We start from the raw sequence: 14480 nt of genomic DNA, 5'->3' as shown, positions 1-14480 counted from the left end.
GAGTCTTTGGGGTCTCACACACTAAGAAGCCCTTTAGTCTGGGGAGTCAAATTAAGAGGCAGAAGGTTTCCCTAAGACAGGCACATAACAGGAACTTCTCCCTCTCACAGAGTGCTAAGATAATCACCCCATTCCCTGCAGCTGGCCCAGCCCAGCTATCTGCACTTATTTCCTGCAGCTGTGGGCTTCCCCTTCTTAGGGAGGCATTGTTAACCCTCTCCCTGCTGGCCCCTGGAAGCATCTTTAACCCTCTCCCTGCTGGCCCACTGTTGCACCTTGTCAGAGCTGTAAAGGAGCATGTGTATTAGGGTGGGTGAACCCCTTCCTTCTCTGCAAAAGGGAGAAGGATGAGACTGGGAGGCCTTGCATGCTCATAGACTAGTATCAGATGATACAATGAATCAGTGCTCTGCCCCTACCTAGGAACTTGTTTTATGGCCTTTGTCTTTATTTGTGTCATAAGAATACAGCAATGGACAGAATGTCATAAACCGATAGCTAAGGGATAATGTTCTTTTACTTGTAAAGGGTTAACACAGGGAACCAAACACCTGACCAGAGGACCAATCAGGAAACAAGACTTTTTCAAATCTGGGTGGAGGGAAGTTTTTGGGTGTGAGTTCTTTGTCTTAGGTCTGACCCTCTCGGCTCTGAGAGTGATTTTTCTATCTCCTGACTTTCTAATCTTCTGTTTCCAAGTTGTAAGTACAAGGATAGTAAGACAATAGGTTTATAATGTTTGTTTTTTTTATATTTACATGTGTGTAGTTGCTGGAATGTTTTAAATTGTATTCTTTTTGGATAAGGCTGTTTATTCATTTTTTTCCTTTAAGCAATTGATCCTGTATATTGTCACCTTAATACAGAGATATTTTATGTCCTTTTTCTTTCTTTTTATATAAAGCTTTCTTTTTAAGACCTGTTGGAGTTTTTCTTTAGTGGGGACTCCAGGGAATTGAGTCTGCAGCTCACCAGGGAATTGGTTGGAGGAAGAAGTCAGGGGAAAAATCTCTTTGTGTTAGATTTACTAAGCCTGACTTTGCATACCCTCTGGGTAAGGGGGAAGAGAGATTAGATCTCTCGGTATTTGTGTTTCAAGGACTGGAAGCAGGGAATCTCCTAGGGTCGTCCAGGGAGGGGAGCCTGGGAGGAAGTAACAAGGAAACAAGGGGAGGGGGTTATTTCCCTTTGTTGTAAGGCTCAAGGCATCTGAGTCTGGGGGTCCCCCAGGGAAGGTTTTGGGGAGACCACAGTGAGCTAGGCACTGTATAATTCCTAGCTGGTGGCAGTAATTACCAGGTCCAAGCTGGTAATTAAGCTTGGAGGTTTTCATGCTAACACCCATATTTTGGATGCTATGGTCCAGATCTGGGAAGAAAGTTATGACAGGTGGGTGAACCCCTTCCTTCTCTGCATAAGGGAGAAGGATGAGACTGGGAGGCCTTGCATGCTCATAGACTAGTATCAGATGATACAATGAATCAGTGCTCTGCCCCTACCTAGGAACTTGTTTTATGGCCTTTGTCTTTATTTGTGTCATAAGAATACAGCAATGGACAGAAATGTCACCCAGCACCACAAAGCACTTTGCAAATATTAATTAAGACTCAACCTTCTCCTGCTCTCCCAACTACTTGGAGGTAGGTAAGTATCCTTATTCCGCCCCCACTCCCCAACAACCCTCAGAAACCGTGGTGATGGGGGTGCTAGAAATACACAGACTGATATTTCAAGTAGGGATGCTGAAGCTAAGAGACTCTATTTGGCTTGCCCAAGGTCACAAAGCAAATCAGTGACCAAGCAAGGAGCAGAACCCCAGAGACTTGACTCCTACCCTAACCACTGACTCCCAGTTCTTCCTACTCTAGTCATGAGACCTAACTCCCCAAGCTGTGAATAGAACCCAGGAGTCCTCAATAGCAGTCCTGCCTGCTTGAGTCACTAGCTCACTCTCCTGTTCCCCACATGGGAAGTCCTGATTCCTTCTCCCCTGGTTCTAATCCACTGGACCCCACTCTTCTCTGAGACCTGGGAAAGGAATTCAGGAGGCCTGACTCCCAATTCCCTGGTCTAGCCATTTGATTTCTGTTGCTCCAGGTGCACTTGAAAGGGGAGAAAATGGGAATTTAAGCACAAATCCCCTAGATGAAAATCAATGATCACAATCTGCCCCAAAATGCAACACTAGGAGGGATGGAAGGTGTCACACTGCAAGAGAGAGCCCAATCACACAGCCATGTTTGCTTCAGTTCTGCATGCTTGCTGTTAGCTCCAGGAGGGAGCTCCCCTTTGAGCACTCTGCAAATTGTCCAACTCTCAGCCTCTGCAAACTGCTTGGCATCAGCCCTGCCCCCAACTCCAGCCACTGTGCTGGAGTCAAGTCTCTATTACTCCAGATGCCCTTGTCCACAGCCCCCTTCCCTGTGTGTTTAGTTTCAGCCTATAGAGCTCTTGCTCTGAAGGGGATTTCAAGGTGACTCCGGTTTTTACAGGGAGTCTCCTACCACCTCCTGCTCTTCCTTAAAAAGGGCTGCTGCCTCACCAGAACCACTAGCCCTGCAACTGAACAAGGGGTCACAACGGGTAAACCACAAGGGTGGAAAATCAAAGGGAAAACAAAGAAAAACCCCAAACGCTGTTCTCTTGGCAGGAAGCCGGGATCCCAAGGCCCTGCGTCAGAACCGGTGACTGAATAAGATTTCCAGTCTGAGTCACCAGAGAATTCAAACTGTCGGAGATTGCTCCAGAATACAGCACAACTGTTGGCCTTCTTATCTTCACCGGAGTAGGTCCAGTGTTTGGGTGATGGGTGGCTGTGGTCCTGCTCCCACGCCCAAGCACTGAAAATCAGAGACCAAGGAGTAATAACACTTAGCACCTCAATGCAGTATTGCCAACTCCAAATGCTCAAAAATCATGAGTCAGGCTCGCCAAAAATCATGAGATTGGCTTTAAAATCATGAGATGATGTAAAAATAGTAGATTAGGTGTTCTTTTTATTTGCCTTCTGCTTTTTGGGCCTTTAGGGTGCACTGGGGGGGGTTCACATTTTGAAGTTTTCTCCGCAGCCACAAGGGCTAGTGTCATAACCTAGTCCCAGATTTGGACCTTAGCGTCCAAAATATGGGGGTTAGCATGAAAACCTCCAAGCTTAGTTACCAGCTTGGACCTGGTAAAGCTGCCACCACCCAAAAAATTAGAGTGTTTTGGGGCACTCTGGTCCCCCCAAAAACCTTCCCTGGGGACCCCAAGACCCAAATCCCTTGAGTCTCACAACAAAGGGAAATAAACCTTTTCCCTTCCCCCCTCCAGGTGTTCCTGGAGAGATACATAGAAGCAAACTCCGTGAATCTAAACAGAGGGAGTCCACCCTCTCTATTTCCAGTCCTGGAAACACAAGCACTTCCCTCTTCACCCAGAGAGAATGCAAAGTCAGGCTAGTAAATCTAACACACACAGATTTCCCTCTGACTTCTTCCTCCCACCAATTCCCTGGTGAGCTGCAGACTCAATTCCCTGGAGTTCCCCACTAAAGAAAAACTCCAACAGGTCTTAAAAGAAAGAAAAATACATAAAAATGGTCTCTCTGTATTAAGGTGACAAATACAGGGTCAATTGCTTAAAAGAATATTGAATAAACAGCCTTATTCAAAAAGAATACAATTCAAAGCACTCCAGCACCTATATCATGTAAATACAAAAGAAAGCAATAGAAACCTTACTGCCTTACTATATGGTACTTACAGCTTGGAAATAGAAGATTAGAAAGCAGGAAATAGAAATCCCCTCATAGCCGAGAGAGTGCAGGCAGAAGACCCAGAACAAAGGACTCACACACACAAAAAACCCTCCACCCAGAGTTAAAAAAATCCTGTTTCCTGATTGGTCCTCTGGTCAGGTGTTTCAGATACTTCTTTCCAGGTGAAAGAGACGTTAACCCTTAGCTATCTGTTTATGACAGCTAGAAACTCACTTTTTCTTTAAGGATGAAAACTGACATCATCACATCTCCGCTTGACTCCAGGAGCTGGGGCTTTAAAGAAAACAATCATTATCACGAGACTCATGACAGTGTCATGAGAATTGGGAGAGAAACCCTGGAGCTCACCAGACTGAAGAGATTTGGGATGGAGATTGACAGAGGATCACATCCCATAGCTCGTAGTCAGGCAGAGCGCCCCTGGACTTTGGTGGATTAAGAATCGGAGCCCTTAGGCTGCTTGCAGGAACTGGACCTGAGGGTGAAGCAGGGCTTGTTTCTGAGGCTGGCTAGTTTGCAGAGGGTAGAGCTGGCCCACAGGCTGAGATTGGGCTGTTTGCAGGGGCTGCAGTGGGCATAGGGGCTGAGGACAGGTAGGCTGTCGTGACTGCAGCTGGGGCACTGGGCTGAGGCCAGACAGTTTGAATGGGCAGGATTCAGAACAGGGGCTGTAGCTGGGGCCCCAGAGCTGACGCCAAGCAGTTTGCAGAGGCTGAACTTAGAGGATCTGCAGGTTGCTCAGAGGAGAGCTCCCTTCTGGAGCAAGCAGCAAGAGTGCAGACAGTGCAGGACTGAAGCAAACATGGCTGTGTGCCTGGGCTCTCTCTTGAAGTACAACACTTCCCAGCCCTCTGATGGTTGCAGTTTTGGGCAGATCATGGTCATGAAGTTTCATGGTTAAATTCCCATCTTCTCACCCTCAAGTACATTGCCACTTGGACCTGAAAACAGCGCGCTGCCTCCTGTGAGAACATACTGTACCTGTGACTAAGCATCAGGTGACTGCCCAGCACACCGGGCCAGCGAGGCCCCAGGGCATGGCAGCATCTCAATTAGAAGGTGAGGTAACAGCTGCACCAGCAGAAAACAACCTGCATGTGTTCAGTGGTGGCGCATTTCTGCTGTCCATTGAATCAGTGGCAACCTATGTCCTCATCTGACACCGATAATTTATGGAACTGTCTCCGTTGTTCTGGTGTGACGGTCACAGACAGACCCAGGGACTGGCAAGTACACCTCTGTGTCTGACCGGCTTCTCAACATCTCACCAGAGGAGGTTGTGCGTGGTCTCTGCCGGAAGCTACAGTCTAGCTGACTGTCATGGTTACTGCAAATAAATAAATAAATAAAATATTAGAAGTGAAACCTGCCACCTAAGGGAAGGAAGATCTCACAGTCACGACTCAGTGAATACCTGAGAGCAATGGACATCCATGGAGCCAGCATCGTATACTGTCAGGACCAGGTGCCAGCTTGAGGATTTGCAAAGACAATAAAACCCCAAGAAAAGTCTCTGAATAGGGGATACCCTGGGGTAAGAAACAACAGTCTGTAACTGTAAATGAAGAGGTAAGGACCCAAGATTTTATCCATTACAGAGGAGAGACTGCCAGCCAGGGCGTCTCATGAAAGGTAGATCCCTGCTGTCTGGACTGGACAAGCTCTGTAAGGACTGACCATTGGGTGAGAAATGCCTTATTAGACAGGAAAGTAACTTGTTAATAAGGATAGTTTATAGATTACATTGTATGTGTTTCTTTGACCTGTAACCTTATGTTTCCAAATCCTTACGCTTGCTTTTATTTTGTATCTTAAGTGATGTTAAATAAACTTCAGTGCCTTGAACTAAGTTGTGTGTTGAACTGAATGAAACTAGTAAACTGGGGTGCACTGCTCCCACAGAGGCAGCGGATCCATGTGCCTTATGGGTGAGCAGAAGGTGAGGGACCGGGCCCTTGAGAATAGCAAAGTGGGGTGTGCTAATTGCTAGTCTGCAGAAGAATAGAATGGGCCTTGCAGAGCCTGTGTTGCTAGTTGCTGGTGGCTGGGGAGAGATTCCCCGGGGGATGGCACAGACACGGTTCCTTCCTGCTGTGAATGAGTGTTGGTGATTCACCCCAGAATTTTGGTTAACACAAAGTGTCAGAATTGGTTCTTAGAAATTTCCCATCATATTTCTGTCTTGCACTGATTTGATAACTACCCATTGCCCATTATCTTATTATCACCTCCTGGTTCCCATTGACTCATCAGCATCTCTTTGTTCCCACTGACTCACCCTCCCCTTTCCATTACCTGGCCAATGGTCATCTCTCCATTCCCCTGGACTGGGGTGCATTAGCCTCAGCACCTAGAGCATGCGAGGTGAGAATAGAACCAGAACAAGGCAGAATGTGCCTTTGGAGGACGAGGGCTTTGGGGACAGGGGCCACTGAGCTGCAGGGAGTGCACTCTTCATGTAAGGTCTTGAGAGTGTGTGTCCGTTAAAATTCCCATAGTGTTAGAATATAAGTGTCAGCTGTGAGGTTGTGACAAGGGCTGATTCCATACATTTCCCCTGTTGGATACTGTGTTCCTTTTCATTTTATGTCCTGAAAGGGATGCTTTTGAATAGCTGCCCTGTTCTGTTCCAGAGGTGGTAAACTTTCAGTTGCAGGTGAAATGATGTACTTTGTAGGATCAGTCAGTAAAGTTTGTAAAGCGCTGTGGGATCCTATTGGATCTAATCTGTTCATCCATCCTGCCTTCCATACTATCCATCCAGCCAGATTATATCTACCTAGCCATCCCTCTTGCCTTCCCCTCTCTCTATCTAGAGGCAGTTGTGCCTAATGGATAGACCACTGGACTGGGATTTAGGAGACCTGGGTTCTATTCCTTGGTCTGCTTAGTGACCTTGGGTAAGTCACTTTGACTCTCTGTGCCTCAATTTCACCATCTGTAAAATGGGGATCATGATATTGACCACCTTTGTAAAAGGCTTTAAGATCTACTGATGAGCGTTATGTAAGAGCTAGGTATTATCATCTATCTATAGCCCTATATAAGCATAATATCAGTTTTTCTCTCCCATTGTTTTTCTTCCTTTCTTTGTCTCATCCTGTTCCCCTAGATGTGATCTTCAAAGCAGGAAAAGAGCAGGCTGTAAACCCCTGAGCTGGATTGAATTTCTGTAAGTGGAAAATTCCTTTCTGTTGAGCGTAGATTCCGGCTCAACAGGTTTTGTTCCCAGCACTACTTTTTTTGGCTGATTCAAAAACTCATCCCTAGGGCATTTGTTCAGATCACATGGGCAGATGTATAAGAATGGAACTTACCTGCTCAGGCCAGTTAGTACTTCAAGGAACTAGGAGATCCTACCAGCTGTTCCTTGGACACAGGAAGACGGAGTGGAAGAGCGGAGAGATCGTACAGCCGCATGCGTTAAGGCAGCAAGAAACAGCACACAGGTAGGGGTGCCGGGTGCATTACTTGGCTCTGAACCTTGGTTGCTGCTTTTAATGATTCTGCCTCCCTTTTTGCTGATGGTTCACCTGTATTTAAGGGGCCGATTCTGCTCCATACTTAAATAAAATGGGAGTTCTGAGATGGAATTCAGCAGGAGTTAGGTCTTTCACTTGACTGGGTTGTGGGGGGTGGGTGGGTGGGGAGGTCTATGGTGCAACCTCCAACCACGAACTGATTCCTGGAGGGCGTGCGGAAGGGAGGTCTTTCTTTCTGGTAAAGCTGCGTTCTGCATGGATAGAAGTGCCTCTTTAAAAGTGCTGGTGTGCATGGGGTGAAGGGACATCTAGTAGTTCATATACTTGTGATGCAGATTCTGATGTACTGACCCGATCTTCCACTCCCATTGACTTCTGTGGGGGCTCAGCACCTTGCATGATAGGCCTTTTGATGAGATTTGACTGTCTGTGTACTCAGGGCCTGTATGCTCCGTGTGCAGGTTAATATGTGTGGAATACTGGCAGTACTTTTGATTAAGGGAGTTTCCTCATTTTTATCAGGAAGCTAATAGTGCTGCATAGAGAACCGGCATCAGAGACAATCACCCCTGAACAATGCAAAGGGAGCAGAGATGGACTGGTACATTGAGTCCAAACACCCCAGATGCTGAGGAAATTCTAGCCTCTCTGGAATGAGATGAACCAGACAACTGATTCTGAGAAATTCAGAGTCCATCGCCAGGTTCTGTGGCTTGGTCCTAGCTCCCTGTCTGACAATAATACTCAGCTCTTAGAGTCAGTAGATTTCAAATTGTTTTAGAAAAGTGGCTATTATTATCCCAGTGTTATAGATGGGGAAACTGAGGCATAGACTGGGGCTGTGACTTGCTCAAAGCCACTCAGTGTGACAGGAATAGAAACCACTGACTGTTTCATCCAGCAGTTAAATCAGTTAAAAAAAAAAAACTGTTAGAAGTAGCAGGGCTGTCTCAGCTCTTAGACTCCAGGAAGGATGATCTAGTGAGTAGTGCATGGATGGAGGCTCGAGACCTGGGTTTGATTTTGGTTCAGCCACAGACTTTCTGTGTGACCCTGAGTAAGTCACTTAATTCCCCCTGTGCCTCAATTTGCCAGCTGTAAAAGGGGGTGACACTTCCCTATCTCCCAGGGATGTTGAGAGGATGAAATCCATTGATCCTTGTGAGGTGCTCAGATACTATGGAGATAAGAGCCATATAAGACAGACAGCTAGCGGTGTCATCCCTTGAACTTTGGAGAGAATAGGTTCTGGTTCTGCTCACCCTACCTGGGAAGCAGGAGAAAATCTCCAGCACTATCCGGAAGGGGAGGGAGAGGGTATGTTACAAAACTGAAGTCAGTGAGCCCAGGGAAAGGTTTAGTAGCAAAGGCTAAGAAGGCTCCTGGGCTTGTAGTCCGACAGGGAATTTTAAAAGACAATTTTAAAAGAAATATTTCAAATGCTTCAGGAGCCCTCAAATAGTGCGGATTATTCGCTAAAAGGTGTAGCCAATTGTTTGACTGCACTTGCGGTTCGTTCTTAAAAATGCTCAAGAGACCAAATAACCTCACTTAGACAAATGTATTGTCTAAAGAAAAACAGTATTTTTCTTCCTCTGGGAAGCAAATTCTCACCATGTGTTCTCCTTCCACAGAAGATGTGCTTCCAAGATAGGCATTTCAGCTAGTCGTATTTATAGGATGGCTTCATACATTACAACATTTTTTAACATAGCTAAAATCCAACCCACCAGTCTGGAAGAGTTGCTCAGTTTGTGGTCTTACTGTGTATTTTTCTTACCTCTGATTTGGACACTGCATTCCAAACCATTTGTGAGTGGAGATACATCCCAACCTGTGCTCAAACACACCATTCACGCATCTTGGCTTTCACAGACTTCCTGTTTTCTAATGACAAAGCTTGACTTCAGCTTTGCAAAGTGTTGTGGGATACTTGACATGGGTGAGCAGAACTGTGGGGAGAGCATCATGCATTCAGTTAACATCACGTCCCAACATTTAGATATCTATATTAATAGATACCACCAGCTCAGATTAAACAAAGACTGTGTGAATGGCTAGCCAACTACAAAAGCAGTTTCTCCTCCCCTGGTGTTCACATCTCAACTGCTAGAAGAGGGCCTTATCCTCCCTGATTGAACTAACCTCGTTATCTCTAGCCTATTCTTGCCTGCATATTTATACCTGCCTCTGGAAGTTTCCACCACATGCGTCTGACGAAGCAGATATTCACTCACGAAAGCTCATGCTCCAAAATGTCTGTTAGTCTATAAGGTGCCACAGGACTCTTTTGTTGCTTTTTACAGATCCAGACTAACATGGCTACCCCTCTGATATATTAATACTGTACACATAATACCTATTAATATGGCGTATACTCTGCCTAACGTGTATGTATTGGCTAACAATATTGGACCTGATCCTTATCCTATGGGAGTCTTTCCATGGATTTCAATGGCAGCAGAAGCAGGCCAGTTTGAAGCCTATTACTGTTAACCTCATCCTCCATTGCCTCCTATTGTTTGTTACACTCACTTGTTGCCCCTTGTCTTGGGTTATATTGTAAGCTCTTTGGGGCAGAACCATGCCTTCCTATGAGTCTCTAGTCTAGGGGGTATAGCCTTATGGCCCTGATTTGGAATAGGCCTTACAGAACTAAAGTGGTTAATTGATTATTATTATATGTACAAAGTGCTTCCATTTTTGTGTGTGTTTGTTTTTACAAATAATAAGGCATTCAATTTAACAAATGCGGGCAGGGCCGCCCGGGGGGGCAAATGGGGCAATTTGCCTCATGCCCTGGGCCTTCCACGGGCCCCCACTAGAGTTTTTTGGGGGTCCTGGAGCAGGGTCCTTCACTCGCTCCAGGGGCCCCGGAAAACTCTCGTGGGGCCCGGCCCCCCCGCCGCCGAATTACCACCGAAGCAGGACCCAATGCCGAAGTGCCGGGTCTTCGGCAGCAATTCAGCGGCGGGGGGCCCCCACTGCGGGTCTTCAGGGCACTTCGGTGGTGGATCCTGGAGTGGAAGGACTCCCCGCTGCCAAATTACTGCTGAAGCAGGGGTCCCCTGCCGCTGAAGACCCCAGGGCCCCTGAATCCTCTGGGCGGCCCTGAATGCAGGACATATCTTAAAACCAATCATTCCCTTTTCCCTCCAAAATCCAGCCAACGGTCCTGATGCGCTTTGGCTTTTTAGGCAGAGGAGATGGTTTAACATCCTCCTCCAGCTTTTCCCACTCCCAGCTCTGTCCTGGGATCATAGCCATTAGGGCCAGAGAGCTTTCTGGTTATGTCTACACTGCAATTAAACACCCATGGCTGGCCTGTGTCAGCAGGACTGGGTCCCAGAGCTCAGGCTCCAGCCCAAGCCTGAATGTCTGCACTGTCATTTTACAGCCCGAGTCAGGGACACTGGCTAGCCATGGGTGTTTAACTGTAGTGTGAACATGTCTTCTGAGTCTGTGCCCACCTTCAGTGGGAACTGCAGGTGCTCAGTGGCCTTCAGGCGATGGCAGGGGCAAGAAGGAAAGTAGGGGGTGTTATCTGGGACATTCAGAAGCAAACTGGAAGAAGGATTCTCTTCAGAGGCAGCTCTGCTTACCCTACTTCCATTTCCTCTGCACATCTCTCCCCACAACTCTCTCAGCCTTTATTGCTATTGGAGACAGTTGCTTGGAAACAGAATCTTCATTTTTCTTCTTCTTTATGTGTGAATTTAGTGCTGGGGACACATGCCCCAACGAGAGCCCTAGAGAACGAAGCCCTTGATTGTCCACAGAGCAGAGAGCAGGGTAAGGAACCTCAAGCACCCACCCTGGGAATTCAGTATCCATTCAAGACTTGGCCTCAAGAAGAGGGCCAGCTAGGGTGGTCTTGATTGGGATTTAAAGGTTCGCAGCCCCCCATCAGCCAGGACGAGTCACAGTAAAGGAAACCCTGCTAAGTCCTGGCTGGGTGCATGAGGGAGACTGGAGCTGGCATTGGAACACAAGCAGAGGTTTCGCAGAGGCAGCCACTCCATTATCTATGAAGCCTGTATATGAAAAAAAGAGTGAAGAGTTTCAGGCCCCAGCTAGACGGAGCCCAGGTTAGAGAGTATGAGGCAGTGCTGAGTGCTCACCCCAGGAAGACACTGACTCCCTCTGAGGCCTTATATTATTATTACTGGAGCACCTGGAGGCTCCCACTGGGATCAGAGCCTTGTATATACATACTCTAAGAGACAGCCCCTTCCCTGAAGAGCTTGCAGTCTAAATAGACAAAGCGTGGGAGAAAAGCAATGTTATTATTTTTTCCTTTAACCAATGGGATTTGGCCAAGGTCACACAGTGAGTCCAGAGAGTGGCAGTACCAGGAATAGAACCCAAAGCCCCAGCCTGGTACCTTTCCTCTCCCCTCTCTGGGCCTCAGTTTCCCCTCGCTGTAAAAAGCAAGGAGGAGGATAACTATATTTAGCTGCCTCGCAGATGCTTTGTGTGAATTAATTCATTGCCGAGCATTGAAAAGTGTGAGGTACCACTGGCAATATTATCTTCCTATTTTTGTGCCGCTCTCCCCAGCAATAAAAAGCCCAGGGAGAGAGAAAAGCAGAGACCACGGGACGCACTATTATAAGCAGAATGGTCTCCAAATAGAAAGCTTTTCACAGTTTTTTATAAGACGTCAGAAGCTCTCAATACTGCATGAAGCTGTGAATACTGTATGAAGCGGCAGTTCACTGGGGAGTCAGGCCTGTAAATGTTTCATACCGGCAGCTGCAGCTCTCCCTGCAGGCTCCGAGTTTGTCGTGCATGCTCAGAATGAGACTGGGGCTGATGGCAGAACACAGCCATACAGCCGCGATTTGCATGATGCTGTATAAAGAACCACTTCCTAACTGGTCATTTCAGACTCAAGCCTGCTTGCACATTGGCCTAGCATTTGGCCAATTCTCTTCTCCAAGGCCAAGGGTTTTTTGTCTTAATACTGGAGTAACTAGGTGGAATTGTCTGGCCTATGTTATGTAGGAGGTCAGATGGTTTGTTGGTCCCTTGGCCTTAAACCTAAGAATCTGTCAATGGACTTATGAAATTCCACCCCAGTATGAATGAAAGTATGAGCTACACATTGGGTGTCAGTTGGTCAGAATGGGGAAAGTGGCAAAGTCATGAAACCTGCACTGACATAGGACCATATTCAGCCCTTGCCCTTAGTAGGTGCAAATCTCCTGAATCAGGGTTAAAGCAATGATTGGATCTGACCCTGGCCTTGCGGGGTAAGGTGAAAAGTACATTTAAAAAGGGCTTTTCCTGCTACACCTCCCATCAGTGTGAAAAGCACATTCATTCTGCACACTCATTAAATTATAAACTGGCGCAAATCACTCGAATTTTGCCATTGACGCCTGTGTCCTGATCAGCTCATGTCCCGTGCGTCTTTAATACTATGGAAGAGGCCCCAAGCAAAGTCAGAGCCCCATTGTGCTAGGCACTGTGCATACCCATAGTGAGCATATGGAGAAGGTAGAAACTTCTGGATCATTTTTATGAAAAATATCCCCACTCACTTTTGTATTGTTGCCTCCTGGGATAGAAGGGGTTACTGTCTTTCCAGGGACAGGGAAATCAGAGATGGGTGTTGGGCACTTAGGTATGTCTGAGTTGATCAGAGTGCTATCAAGAACTAGAGGCAAAGTGGGTGAGGTAGTATCTTTTATTGAACCAATTTCTGTTGGTGAGAGACCAGCTTTCAAGCCGATACAGAGCTCATCTTCTGACCTGAAAGCTTTGTCTCTCTCAGACTCTCACCAACAAAAATTGGTCCAATAAAAGATATTCCCTCCCCCACCTTGTCTCTCTAATATCTGGGGACGGACATGGCTACAACTACACTGCATACCATAAAGAACTGGCACCGTATGAATGGTGTCATGTTGGAGACACAATGGGCTGGACGAGGGCTGGACATTAGCTTTCAATGACTGCCTGGCCGAGGGGACTTTCCACCATCCTCCTCCCATGTCTGAGCCCAGGAAAGGATGAGGACCATGGGGCAGCTCACCAGACTGCAACAAGAACCAAAGTGGAGTGCAAACAGATTGGAAGGACAATGCTGCTGCCTACCTACTGAAAGAGAGACTGAATCCTGGATGCTAAAGCAAGAGAGGCAGGTTGTGCTGCCAGGGTGGACTGGCATGTGGGCTTTGCTTTTCCACTCTAATCTAAGGATCATACAAACGGTCATGCTGGATCAGACCAATGGTCCATCTAACCCAGTAACCAGTCTCCCCAACAGTGGTTGGTGCTAGAGGGAATGACCAGGACAGGGCAATTATCAAGTGATCCATCCCCTGTTGTCCAGTCCCAGCTTCTGGCAGTCCTCTTTACTGTATTCCAGCCAACCATCTTGTTTTGAAAAGGTTCCTTTGCCTTGCTGCAAACATCTGCTGCTTGTCTAGCTCCCATGAGGGTTAAGTCTCCAAGCAGGGATTCTAGGTCTGGAGGAGCCAAAGTAAGACTTGGAGGAGTTGAAGCTGGAGATCCAGTGTCTTGGTAACAGGGCCATGGGGCTCACCCCTATGAAAAACAGAGGCCCGGGGCCTAACGCTAAGACGGGGATGCTGCCAGAGAGACTGTGTGAAGCAAAGCATGCACTGTGAAAGTGTGACAAAAAGCTTACAACTAAACAGACAAGTCAGATCCTGGGTAGGAGAGAGGAAGAATTATTACACTTCCAAGCCACTGCTGCATCTGGCCCAGATATTTCCCTGGGAGAGGCACCCGCTTACTGCAGGCTGTGTATTTTCGAGTCAGGTTTTCATTCCCATGAGCCCCGTGGAGCCAAGGCAGGCACAGGAGAGGCAGCCAGTGCCTGTTCAGAGCTGTGCATCATCAGCATAATTGCCCATTTCCTTCCCATTGCAAAGAGTTCATCGCCTGGATTTGCAGCTTTCAGATGGAGACAGTGGCACTAGCAGTTAGAGTATCATCCTTCCCTTTGTAACCTGAGTCAATCAGATCTGGAACCAGTGAGTGGGAATCGATTTAGCAGTTACTCCTCTGATGGAGTCTGATTGGCCTTTTCATGAGAAGCCTTGTTTTGGGGATGTTTATAGCTTGGAGGTGCTTCTGCTCTTCCAAGAGAAATGATCTTGTGCTCAGAATGGAGAATCCATAGTGACTCCAACTCCCATTCTAGGTTTCACCATCTGCCTTACCCCTGCCCCACCTGCGGCTGCGATCCAGCTAAGAAGAGCACA

At 47.1% G+C, this 14480-nt stretch overlaps 1 protein-coding gene across 1 annotated transcript in view; it reads left to right on the top strand.

Moving 5' to 3' along the window:
* Positions 1-7113: 7113 nt before the first annotated feature.
* RHOBTB2 (Rho related BTB domain containing 2) overlaps positions 7114-14480 on the top strand; it is a 32123-nt gene continuing 24756 nt past the window's right edge. The window contains exon 1 of the mRNA XM_050939931.1: positions 7114-7209. The gene's annotated coding sequence lies outside the window, so the exon portion shown is untranslated. The remainder of the gene's footprint in view (positions 7210-14480) is intronic.

Source organism: Gopherus flavomarginatus, chromosome 2, assembly GCF_025201925.1.
Source record: "Gopherus flavomarginatus isolate rGopFla2 chromosome 2, rGopFla2.mat.asm, whole genome shotgun sequence".
NCBI classification, from domain to species: domain Eukaryota; kingdom Metazoa; phylum Chordata; order Testudines; family Testudinidae; genus Gopherus; species Gopherus flavomarginatus.
The sequence above is the reverse complement of the archived record's forward strand: the minus strand, read 5'-3'. Positions and strand labels throughout refer to the sequence as shown.